Source organism: Castanea sativa, chromosome 1 (genome assembly GCF_040712315.1).
Source record: "Castanea sativa cultivar Marrone di Chiusa Pesio chromosome 1, ASM4071231v1".
Classification (NCBI taxonomy): domain Eukaryota; kingdom Viridiplantae; phylum Streptophyta; class Magnoliopsida; order Fagales; family Fagaceae; genus Castanea; species Castanea sativa.
In genome coordinates this window covers 32,006,006-32,018,775 of record NC_134013.1, presented here as the reverse complement: position 1 = coordinate 32,018,775, position 12,770 = coordinate 32,006,006, and the positions used below count along the sequence as shown (strand labels likewise).

Below are 12,770 nucleotides of genomic sequence, written 5' to 3'. Positions count from 1 at the left end.
AGTCTACGTTTTCCTCTAAGCTTAATAAAATACTCTACTTGTTTATATATTAAAATATATACTACACATTAGTAATAAAATATTCCTATAAGGATGAGGCCCCAAAAGGGCCAAAACTTCAAATGTCCTTTAGCAAAACGAATTACAGCATTTTCATTCAAAACAGTCCGCCAGTCTTCCTGAAACACGAGGCCATCTAGATTCTACGCGTCAAAAATCTCACGCTGACTCTGATCAGCCGCGTTTGATGGCTTCACTAATAGTCACCACACACACTAAATATAACGAATTAATTAACGTTGCCACGTTTTCCAGGAAGCTCTAGTTTCATTATTAATTCACTCCATCAGAAAAATTGTTCAAGCCTTGAATCAATATATAAGCACCCACTCTGCTTCCATTTCTACAAACTAGTCCAAGCATCCCAATTAACACCTTTCAGAGAAGGAACTAGCATAAAGAAATAGAAAAAGCTTTTGTATTTACTTTTCCTAGAGAAGAAAATGGCAGAGTATGTCACTTTGACATCAGATGAGCTCCGGCGAAAGAAAAGGATCAAGTTGGCCATATATATTGCTGTTTTTGCTATGTTTGAGACCAAGCCGCCTCAAGCGTTTCAGAGGTCTAAGCGAAATCTTCAAATGGGGTCTTTATGATATCACTTAAATAATATTTAATTAGCATTTTATACAATAATTTTTTTTTAAATCCATTCTTTTTACTTTTTAATATGATTTTTTTTTTTAATTTTAGAAATGCTAAAGCTATAATAAATTTTACTACAAACTGGTATTGTAATGAATGTGATCAATAACATGAGACTTACAAAAATACTAGAAATATTATAAAATTTACAGCATGAGATAACAAAAATATATCACCAATCACAAATATTCATTCAAAAATGCATTCAATAGTTTGTTGAAATTCACCTATCATATTCATTGTCACATTAAATTATAAAAGTTATGGAGACCACCACGCACCCTTGGTGAGTAATTACTTTACAAGTAAAAGTTCTTGTAGGGTGTGGGGGGCAATAGCCGAGATTTAAGTCTTTAGAAGAGAATTTCGCACATATATACACTTAGATTAGACTAGAGTAAAATTTTTATCTTGCATAAAAATAATTAAATAAATAAAAGTTATGTAGTAAAATTTATAGTATTTTTAACATTTTCCTATTTGAATTACTTGTGATTAGTAACACGTCAATTTGTAAGACCTATATATTTAAATTTTCTTTATCTCTATCTCTAGTATTACTTAATTCTTTAAGCCCTCTTAATAGTGAAAAAAAATGTTTTAATATCTCTCAAAAATATCTATAGATAAAAAATAAAAAATTTGCCCCCAAATTTGGGGCATTCTCTAATAAGGGGGCCCTAGGCAATGGCCTAATTGGCCTAGACCTAGGGTCGACCCTCACTGTGATGCATTCAATTGTTTCAGACCATTGTCATCTTGATCTTTGCACTCACTGTGATGCGTGTTAAGACCATGGTCGTCAAAATCGTGATCTGGATTGTAAGATCGCACGATTTTACGATCTAATCTCACCAAAACGTTTAGAATTGCACAATGATTGTAAAAATTGTAGGATCGCATGTAGAATCGTATAAGATCATAGGATCGCATGTAGAATCGTATAAGATCGTAGGATCACATGTAGAATCGTATAAGATCGTAGGATCGTATAGGATCCTACCAATCCTACCAAAACGTAAAGATCATCTCTTTTTAAAGTTCACCTTTATAAGTTGTATTTGTAATCTCAAGACTAAGTCATTGTACTTCATAAATGTATCAACTCAGTGGTGGGACTCATATGGAGATGACTTTCTTTAATTAAAAAAATTTGCTATAAGAATATTGAGCTTAACATATAGCTCTTCAGGTTGTGAAAGTAATTGGAGTACATTTGGAATAGTAAGACCAAATGACTTTGGTATATTATCTCCCAGTTGAGAATTTTCTATTAAAATTGGTACAACTTTAAGTGCACTCAAAAAGAAGAAAATTGTTTAAAAAAAAAAAAAAAAAGAATGAGTTGGTATTTGTTATGTAAAAATTGAAGATAAAAGAGAAAATACCTAAACCATCAAGTGCAAAAGAAGAAATTGGTTTGAAGAACTTGTCTTCAGATGATGCATGGTTAGCAAAGGGTGTCGACTAGAAGATTATGATATAGATTTTAATGAAGATAATGAAGTAAAAATTCTAATCTCTTCCTTTATAGATTTAAAAAAAATAAAAAAATTACATGTGTATAATGTGAATGTGTGATAACTATTGTATCTGCACGTTTTTAGACCCCTTAAGCACAACCAGATTAACCTAGTTATTTAGTGAAGTGATTGACTTAGGTAAATTATGCAGATATAGGTTAACATATATAAATCATATCATTAAAACAGTGCAAAAAATAAATAACACAACGATATGATAACCCAAGAAAACCAAACCGGTAAAAAACCTGGAGAGGATTTAACCTAGATGTCCTCAAGGTAAAACGAATCCACTATGAAAGAATTGAAATTTACACAATAGAGACTTAGACCACTGACATCCTATTGCTACGTCAAGTAGAAAACTTACTACTATGACCACGTGACAGCTCTGAGTCCACAGACTACTTCTTTCTTAGATTCACAGCAAGTACAAGCACTCTCGTTTATGTATCTTTAAACTCTTAATGCAGCAATTGAATGATCATCAAGTTCTTAACATAATCTTGATTCTTGATAACCCTAAGTATATGTGAAGGCAAACATCTCTAGATCTCTCAAGAGATTCACATACACAGTATAAACAACAACTGCAACAACCTTTAAAATATGACTAGGGTTTTCCCTTTTATACCTACGGAAAAACATATAACCCTACATGTCAAATGGTCTTGGGTTGAGTTGGAAAAATTCTACAGAAAAACAATCTGCACGAGTTTCGATCGATTGAGTCTAATTTTCGATCGATCGAGCCAGGCAAATTTACATAGTAAATCCTGCAGTACACTCGATTCCAACTTTACACATAAACATACTTTGAGCAAGTCTAAAAACAAGACTAAACGTTTTGACCATAGTTTGCCAACATTATAAAATGAAGTTCTAATACATTTGAACCTAAATTCTTAGAACCCAACAAACTCTCCCTTTAGCAATCTGTGACAAAACACAAACTAAACAAAGTGCTCAAAGTTACAAAAACAACCCATTACAAAATATTTCCCAACAAAAACAAATTCAACCTAACTACTACCTATTAGTTGCAAGTGTAGATAGCAGCATGACTGAATCAACCTGTATATTCTTGTAACACTTAACAAACACATAAACGCATGTGTGGAAAATACAAATAAACAAAATAAATTCTTGTGAAACAAGGAATCATAGGAACAGAAACAAGGAACAAAAATAAATATATCATAGTATCTCCCCCTATCATAGGCAATCCAATGAGCCAAAAAAAAAAAAAAATATATATATATATATATATATACATGATGAAGCACCTATATACAATCTAAATCTCCACAGCTCTAAAACAACAAAAATCTCCCCCTATTAGCAAAAACTCCTATCTATGTACTCTCCTTTTTTGTGACGATTTGCCAAAGGGCACTCGCTCATCATCAAAAGGAGGTGGTGGAGGTGACCGCCTAAAACTTGCCACATCCACTCTCAAAGCCTGAAGCTCGGTAAGCACGTTCACCAAAAGCTGACCATGAGCCACCTGAACGGTCATGACAATATCCAAATCACGACGAATGCTATAAACATCCAAAGTAGAAGGTGGAGTAGCAACAGTAGCAATTGGATCAACATAATCATTAGCAGTTGGATCACCTGTAGAAGGAGGAGGAGGAGGAGGAGGAGGTGCACCAGAGGAAGACTCTACTCTAGGGCGTTTAGAGCTAGCTCGCATATGAGTAGCCCTCTGCCTAAGAAAGGTGGCACCTATAGGAGCTATAATATAAACGGGCTTAGACGTTGAAAACTCATCTAATCCTAGATGTAATAAAATCTGATGAATAAAAACGGGAAAGAATAGACCATGAGCAATAGAACTACTCCTATGAACCTCAATCAAAGAATGAATGAAAAGATGAGGAAAACTCGTAGAAGCGTCCATGACAAGTACATACAAAAATGCACATCACTCCAAAGGAATAGTGTGCAGGTGAGAGATAGGCCAGATGGAATGACAAAAAATTCGGAAAAAGAGATAATGGATCTCGGTCAACTCGTGAGAAGTGATTTGAGGATCAGAACCCCACTGGATAGAAGACCCAGTAAGATATGACATAATATCATTAAGGGGTGGAGACTCATCGTAAGGATAGACAGGATGCTGGACTAAAGGCACCCCAAGAACAGCAGCCACCACCGAAGAAGTAATGGTGTACTTTTCACCCAGTATCCAACTCCTCACTAGAGTGTTGGAATCATAGGAGTGGACAAAGAGGTTTGAGTAGAACTCTCTAATTAAGGCAGCTGGAGGGGGATGTGAAATGTCCAACAAAGGAAGCCAATCCCTACTCTCAAAATTTCTCCAAATCTCACCATCTAACTCATCTAACACTACTTTCTACTCAACCTACACAGACTTAAGACTATTCAGCTTCTTATACGTCTCTTGGTTTTTCTCACTCAGAAACCTCTCACTATCAAAGATGGGGATAGAAAAAGAGGAGGATTTCCTATTAGCTCTAATCTTCCTAGTCATGATGCTAAGGATCAAAAGGACAGACACAAAAGAGATAGAGAGAAAGAAGAAAAACAAAAAACCAAGGGCAGACTACAAGTTAGCACAAAAATATAGAAAACAACAATCTATATAATGCATGAACAATATCAACACATGATGCATGCTCTAATGTAGTGAGAAAAGTTCAATTATACTTTAAAATTGCAAAATTGGCTTGAGCATAGAGTTTATAACAAAAACCCCAAATTTTGAAAACCCACTTTCAAAAATCCCAACAAATTGACCAATTGATCATTACACAAGATAGATAACAGAATATAATGAACAATCCAATCAACCAAACAAGCCAATTTCATCAAATTATGCTTAATTGAACAAAATCCCCAAATCGAATAGTTTTAAGCCCTAGAAAATCCAATTTTTCCAAAATCAACAAATTGATCAAATTAAACCACAAAGATCAGTTTACTAACATCCCACAACAAAAACCCATTGATCAATTAGAACGAAAAGTTTGAAATCACCAAAAACCCCAAAAATTCATAGGTTCGAAATTTCCCCAAAATGAATGAAACATATGCATGAAACATGAAAATAAAAGAAAAAGGAGGGGCAAAAGAGTCTTATTGGCCTTAGAAGACAAAAACCTTGCAAAAAGTTAGAGGGAAAATGACAAAAAAATTGGTTTGAATCCTTGATCGATCGAAGAGAGTGAGTAAGAACTTTTTGAAAAGTTTTGAAAAGTGACAAACGCGTGAAAAGTTTATGTTTTAAAAACCCTCTGAACGATTTTTGATTGATCGAAAAACAGGTTCGATCGATCGAAAATTACATTCGATCGATCCAGGATCAATCGAGCATCGATCGAAACAAACAGATTCAAACCAAAATTTTAATCGCATTTTCGATTGATCAAAAAACACACTTGATCGTCTGAAAAATTGGAATTTTTTTTTTTGAAAAATAGAACATTTTAATGCAGAAACTCCTCAAAGCATAGTATTTTATAAATAAAATGCATGAGTATGAGATGAAATGCCTTTCAAAAACACTTGAATTTAACCCTCATTATCCAAAAGTAAGATTTTCAATCAAATTTTCCTCATAAACTCTTTAAACACATTTTGCATCAAAATCAAGGTTCTTTCAATCTTGGATGGCCAAAATAAAATCACACACAATAATATGTACAAAGTTTAGTAAAGAATAACTTGTGAAGTGTGTGCAACTAGCAAAAGGTTGAGATACATGTGTGAGGTGATAAGTAGATAGTAATCAAACACAATTTCTACAAACTCAATCACATAAATTTAAAAGAGACTATCCCTTAAAGAGTTACATCATATAACTCCCACATCTCCTAGAATAAAAGCTTGCAATCATGTAAGTTTCTTGAATTTGCCTCATAATGTACACACCAATTTTATTTTATTTGAAACTTATTAAAATAACCAAGATAATGTACACACCAATTTTATTTGATTGAGTTAATTATAGTCTAATAATGTACACACCAATTTTAGCATTTAAACAGAGGCTACACCATATGTTCTTTTTGTGCATGTGCTACACTTTCTCGAGTACAAAATCTTAAGATATGCACTAAGGTGTTCATGATTGGCTAGTAAATAGCGGTGAGATGGTTATTTATGCCTTTCTCAACAAGTTCAACAATCAAAAACATGTGATTTCAAGATTAAGATCATGTAATCAAAAACTATAAACATCTTCCCACACAACATGCACTACAAAGCTCAAACTAATAAAATGCAATAAATAAGCACATCCAAGCTAAACAAGGTACATAGACATGTTATGTAAAAATAAATTGGCTAACCTTGATTTCAAATCCAAGAAAAATAATGCAAAACACATTTTGTTTTCCTTTCCCCCCCCCCCCCCTTTTTTTGTTTTGATTTGAAAAAAAAAAACAAAGACAATCCTAGAATGAAATGTATGAATGTTATGCAATGCAAATCCTAAAAAAAACAAAAAACAACAAAGAAGAATGGTCACAAGGACCATGAAAACTAAGGATGATCAGGGACACTAAATCACACCAATTACTTGACGAAGTGTCTCAAACTTACTTCTATCAAGAGGTTTGGTGAAGATGTCAGCATTCTGAGGATCAGTAGAGATACATTCAAGAGCCACAATCTTTCGTTCAACAAGATCCCTAATAAAGTGATATCTAATCTCTATGTATTTAGTCTTAGAGTGTTGGACAGGGTTCTTAGAGATATCGATAGCACTAAAATTATCACAATAAACTACCATGGTGTCTTGTGTTATTCCATAATCACTCAAAAGCTTTTTCATCCAAAGAAGCTGTGAACAACAACTTCCAGCAGCGATATATTCTGCTTCTGCAGTAGACAGAGATAAAGAATTTTGCTTTTTACTCATCCAAGCAACAAGATTGGCTTCTACATAAAAACACCCACTAGTGGTGCTTTTTTTTATCATCAGCATTGCCAGCCCAATCCGAATAAAAAAAACTAGCAAGAGACAAATTTGACTCTTTGCTATAGAATAAACCATAATCAGAAGTTTCACTAACATATTTTATGATTCTTTTAACTACATTTAAATGTGAAACTTTAGGATTAGATTGAAATCTAGAGCATACATCAACACTGAAAGCAATGTCTAGACGACTTGCAGTTAAATACAAAAGGCAACCAATCATACTTGTATATAATGTAACATCTACAGACTCACCTGAAGGACCATTGATTAGCTTTGCATTAGCAGCCATTGGTGTTCTAGCATGTGCAGTCTTATCAAGCCCAAATCTCTTGACTAGATTTCTGGCATATTTTGCTTGGTTGATGTAAATACCAGAATCCGTTTGCTTCACCTGCAATCCCAAGAAATAAGTTAGTTCACTAACTATACTCATTTCAAACATCTTCTTCATTTCATTTGCAAAAGACTGAGCAAGAGAATCATTAGTAGCATAAAAACAATATCATCAACATAAATTTGAGCTACTACAAAATAATTCTTATCTTTTCGTATGAAGAGAGTAGTATCAACAAATCCTCTTTTGAATCCATGTTCAATGAGATAAGCGGTCAACCTATCATACTATGTCCTGGGAGCTTGTTTCAAACCATAGAAAGCTTTCTTCAACTTGTAGACATCATTCGGTCTATGAGGATCAACAAAACCCTTTGGTTGTTCAACATATACCTCTTCTTGCAACATCCCATTCAAGAAGGCACTCTTGACATCCATTTGATACAGCTTGAAATTCAAATGACTTACAATGGCCAACAATATTCTAATGGATTCTAGTCTTGCTACCGGTGTAAAGGTCTCATCAAAACCAACCCCTTCCACTTGTGTGTATTCTTGAGCAACAAGTCTTGATTTGTTTTGAATAACAGTACCATGTTCATCTAACTTGTTCTTGAAAATCCACTTAGTTCCAATTATATTTACTCCTTTCAGTCTAGGAACTAATTCCCACACATCATTTCGAATAAATTGGTGAAGTTCTTCATGCATAGAATTAAACCAATTAGCATCTTGAAGTTCTTCATCCACCTTTTTCGATTCAAATTGGGATAGATAGCATGAGTGAGTAATAACATTCAAGGCTTCTGATCTCAATCTCATATTATCATTCAAACTACCCAATATATTTGTGATAGGGTGATTTAACTTTACTCTTGAAGATGAACCTTTGACTAGAGATGTGGAATTACCTTTTTGTTCTGATGAAGGACTAGGCTCACTTTGTTGTTGTTGAGTTTCATGAACTGGTATGGATGGTTCTAAACTTGAAGGTACTAAAACAACATCATTCAACACCAGTAGCTCTTCATCACTATGCTTCCCAATATCATCATCAGGAATAGGTTCATTAACTTCTACGGTCTTTTCTTGAATCGGAGGAATGTTTTCTAACTGAGTTTCAGAACACAGTTCATCATTGATCGCCACATTTGAAGACTTCATGACTATTTTGGTTCTTAGGTTGTATACTATGTAAGCTCTACTAGTGGAAGAGTATCCCAGAAAGTATCCTTGTCGCTCTTTGCATCAAACTTTTCTAGGTTCTCCTTATCACGCAGAATATAGCAGTCACTACCAAGTATCCGGAAGTATTTAACAATAGGCTTCTTTCCTCTCCAGAGTTCATAAGGAGTTTTCTTAGAATTAGGTCTGAAACACACACAATTAAATGTTTGGCAAGCAGTGTTAACTGCTTCTCCCCAAAAAGACTTTGGCATCTTTTTGTTATGTAGCATGGCACGAGCCATCTCTTTAACAACCCTGTTCTTCCGTTCCACTATTCCATTATGTTATGGTGTCTTGGGTGAAGAGAAATCTTGATGTGTGCCTTGATCATTGCAGAAGGTTGCTAGCTTTGTGCTCTCAAATTCCCTTCCATGATCACTTCTGATTCTAGCTATCATAGTTCCTTTCTCAACTTGCAATTTCTTGCATAAGTTTATCATCTTTTCAGGAGTCTTAGCTTTATCTCTCAAAAGCACAACCCAAGTATATCTAGTGAAATCATCCACAACAACTAGAATATATTTCTTTTCACCTAAACTTTGAACTCTGGCAGGACCCATAAGATCAATATGCAACAACTCTAGAGGTCTTGAAGTTTGAACATCAATCACAGATGGATGTTTAGACTTCACTTGTTTACTCATCTAACATGGTCCACATATGTACTTTTCTATCTTCTCAAACTTGGGCAAATCAATAACTGCATCACACTTGGAAATCTTCTCTAAATTCTTGCAACTTGCATGTCCCAACTGTTGATGCCATAAGTCTAATTGATTGATCTTTGTACTGAAACATTTGTTACTTATACTTGGTGTTATACTGTAACAGTTGTTAGCTATCCTAACATCAATACACATGCAGTCACCTCTTCCATCCAATATCTCACGTCATACTTAGTGAAGAGAACATTTAATCCATTGTCACAAATCTGACTGATACTAAGTAAATTAGCCTTCAGCCCATCAACATACCAGGCATCTTAAAAAACTGGCAACCCTGGAATGTCCACAGTTCCGATGCCTCTAATCACAAATTTGCTTCCATATCCAAAGGTGACTGTCCCAATCTTTCCTTCAAAGAGTTTCTTGAATAAAGCTTTATTTCCTGTCATATGCCTAGAACAACTACTATCCAAATACCAAAAAGACAAGAATCACGTGCCTTTAAGGCAGTTAAAGCAGTATAACACACATAATTATCATCACATGTACTTATATCAAGATACTCAAGGAGAGACTTAATAAAAGCAACAAGATACACAAACCAAAAATAGACAAATTGAAACTTTAGCAATAACAGCTTCCAAGTGTCCATGACAACAGGGGTCAAGGATCAACTCTTAGATCAAAGGATTTAAACACAAGAGCTAACCTGCTCTGATACCACTTGTACATTTTTAGACCCCTTAAACACAACCAAATTAACCTAGTTATTTAGTCAAGTGATTAACTTAGGTAAATTATGCAAATCTAGGTTAACACATATAAATCATACCATTGAAACAGTGTGGAAAATAAATAACACAACGATATGATAATCCAGGAAAACCAAACCAGTAAAAAACCTAGGGAGGATTTAACTTAGCTATTCTCAAGGCAAAACGAATCCACTATGAAAGAATTGAAGTTTACACAATAGCGACTTAGACCACTAACATCTTATTGCTACCTCGAGTAGGAAACTTACTACTCCGACCACGGGATAGCTCCGAGTCCACGGACTTCTTTCTTAGATTCATAGCAAGTACAAGCACTCTCGCTTGTGTATCTTTAAGCTCTTAATGCAGCAATTGAATGATCATTAAGTTCTTGACATAATCTTGATTCTTGATAACCCTAAGTATATGCGAAGGAAAACACCTCTAGATCTCACAAGAGATTCACATACACAATATAAATAACAACTGCAACAACCTTTAAAATGTGGCTAGAGTTTTCCCTTTTATACCTAGGGAAAAACATAAAACCCTACATGTCAAAGGGGCTTGGGCTGAGTTGAAAAAATTCTGCAGAAAAACAATCCGCATAAGCTTCGATCGATGGAGTCTAATTTTTGATCGATCGAGTTAGGCAAATTTACATAGTAAATCCTGTAGTACACTCAATTCCAACTTTACACATAAACATACTTTGAGCAAGTCTAAAAATATGACTAAACATTTTGATCATGGTTTGCCAACATTACAAAATGAAGTTCTAATACATTTGAACCTAAATTCTTAGAACCCAACAGTATCATTTGGTTATCAATGTTAGGTGATGATGAGGGTTCAAGAGCTGCTGCTGAAGGATAAAGTGTGGTAGTATTTTGGTATTTGGTTTCTAATTAAATATTCACTGAATTAAATATATTGCATAAAAACTTAAATATATTTGTTTCATTAGTATAGACGTTGCGATTTAGAACATGAAAATTATATCATATGATCAAAATCTTTATTTATTTATTTTTTTTTATAGAAGATTCATAATTTATGTGATTATTCAATATACAAAGTCATTGTAAATATGTTTTTTGCTTCAAATTTGAAAATAGGTAGGATCTTACAATCCACAATTCTACTTACCTCATGCGATCTTACTTAGGATCCCGATTCTGACAACCTTGATTAAGACCCCTAAGGTCAAGTTGGGTACTAATGTCACCTTCTAGAACTTTAACACTGGAACCCAAGCATCACCTTCCTTTGACTTAAGCTTCACAACCCAAGTTGGAATTAAGAATACAAACTTTGGTCCTTACAAATATGATAGCACCATTGCCATGTTCATATACCAGGGTGTGACAGTAGGGCAAGTCACTATACCTAGAGGTAAGGCTGGGCTCTGCTCGACAAAAAAATTACTGTCACAGTTAATCTGAATTCAAATGCCCTGTCAAGCACTACTTGTCTTGGAAATGAGTTAGGTGTTGGGGTGTTAACTCTGAACGGCCAAGCCAAGCTTAGTGGGAAAGTGGAATTGATGTTTGTGATGAAGAAGAGGAAATCTACTGAAATGAACTGCTCCATGACTATCAATTGCTTCGTTTCATTTAATTTTATTCTTTTGATGGATTTGTAATTTTTCTTCTGCTTATAATTATTATAATTTTGTGGGGATACTTGTATTGACCACGATTTACCATATGAGTATATATATATTTTTTCTCTGGAATGATTTATGCATTAAGTCCTTCATATATACTCCCAGATTACGATACCACCAATAAAAACAAACCAGATTTGACAAATTTGGAAAATTATTAGGACTAGCAGAGTATATAGCAACATGCTAATCTCTCGTGATGAATTTCACCCTAAATTTAATAATAGTGCAACCTTATTGAGTGTTAGTCAATCAGAGCATCTTGAGCATCCCTAAATTTTCACCCAAATTTTAACTAAAAGTTAAAAGTCCACTTTTTTTTTTTTTTTTTTTTTTTTATTTAAGCTACCCACTTCAACAAATAAATTAATAAACTCAGCCACATCTTTATCGTTTCTTAATTTCTTTTTTTCTTTTTCTTTTTTTGAGAAAAGGTAAGGTAACTTTATTATGGTAAATCAAACTGAATTACATCAACCAAATCCCATGGTAGATCTTCCAACCGCATATCAATATCTGCAGTCTAGGGCATGAGTTAATTTATTAACCTTTCACTTAACAACCAGTGGAAGACAAAATTCTAATATCATCAATAACATGTCCATACATAGTTCGTACTGGCCGAGCATCGTTGATGGCCTTAATAACCCACAATGAGTCTCCTCAACCACCATTTGATGAATACTGAGCTCTTTGGCAAAACTGATGGCACTACTAGTGGCTAAAGCCTCCACCAAATCAACTGAACCCGGATACCTCACTTTCTAGCTTAAGGTAGCTATAATCAGCCCCTTCCAGTCCCTAATGACCACCCTTAAGCTTGCACAAACCTGATCAGCAAATAAAGACCCATCAAGATTAATCTTATAGAGACCATAATCAGGCGGCTTCCACCTTAAGTCCTCACTCTGATCAACAACTCGACAAGCCTTCTTATGC

General features: G+C 34.4%; 1 pseudogene; it reads left to right on the top strand.

Moving 5' to 3' along the window:
* The first annotated feature begins 424 nt into the window (after positions 1–424).
* LOC142625121 (late embryogenesis abundant protein At1g64065-like) lies at positions 425–11,807 on the top strand (annotated as a pseudogene).
* The last annotated feature ends 963 nt before the right edge of the window (positions 11,808–12,770 follow it).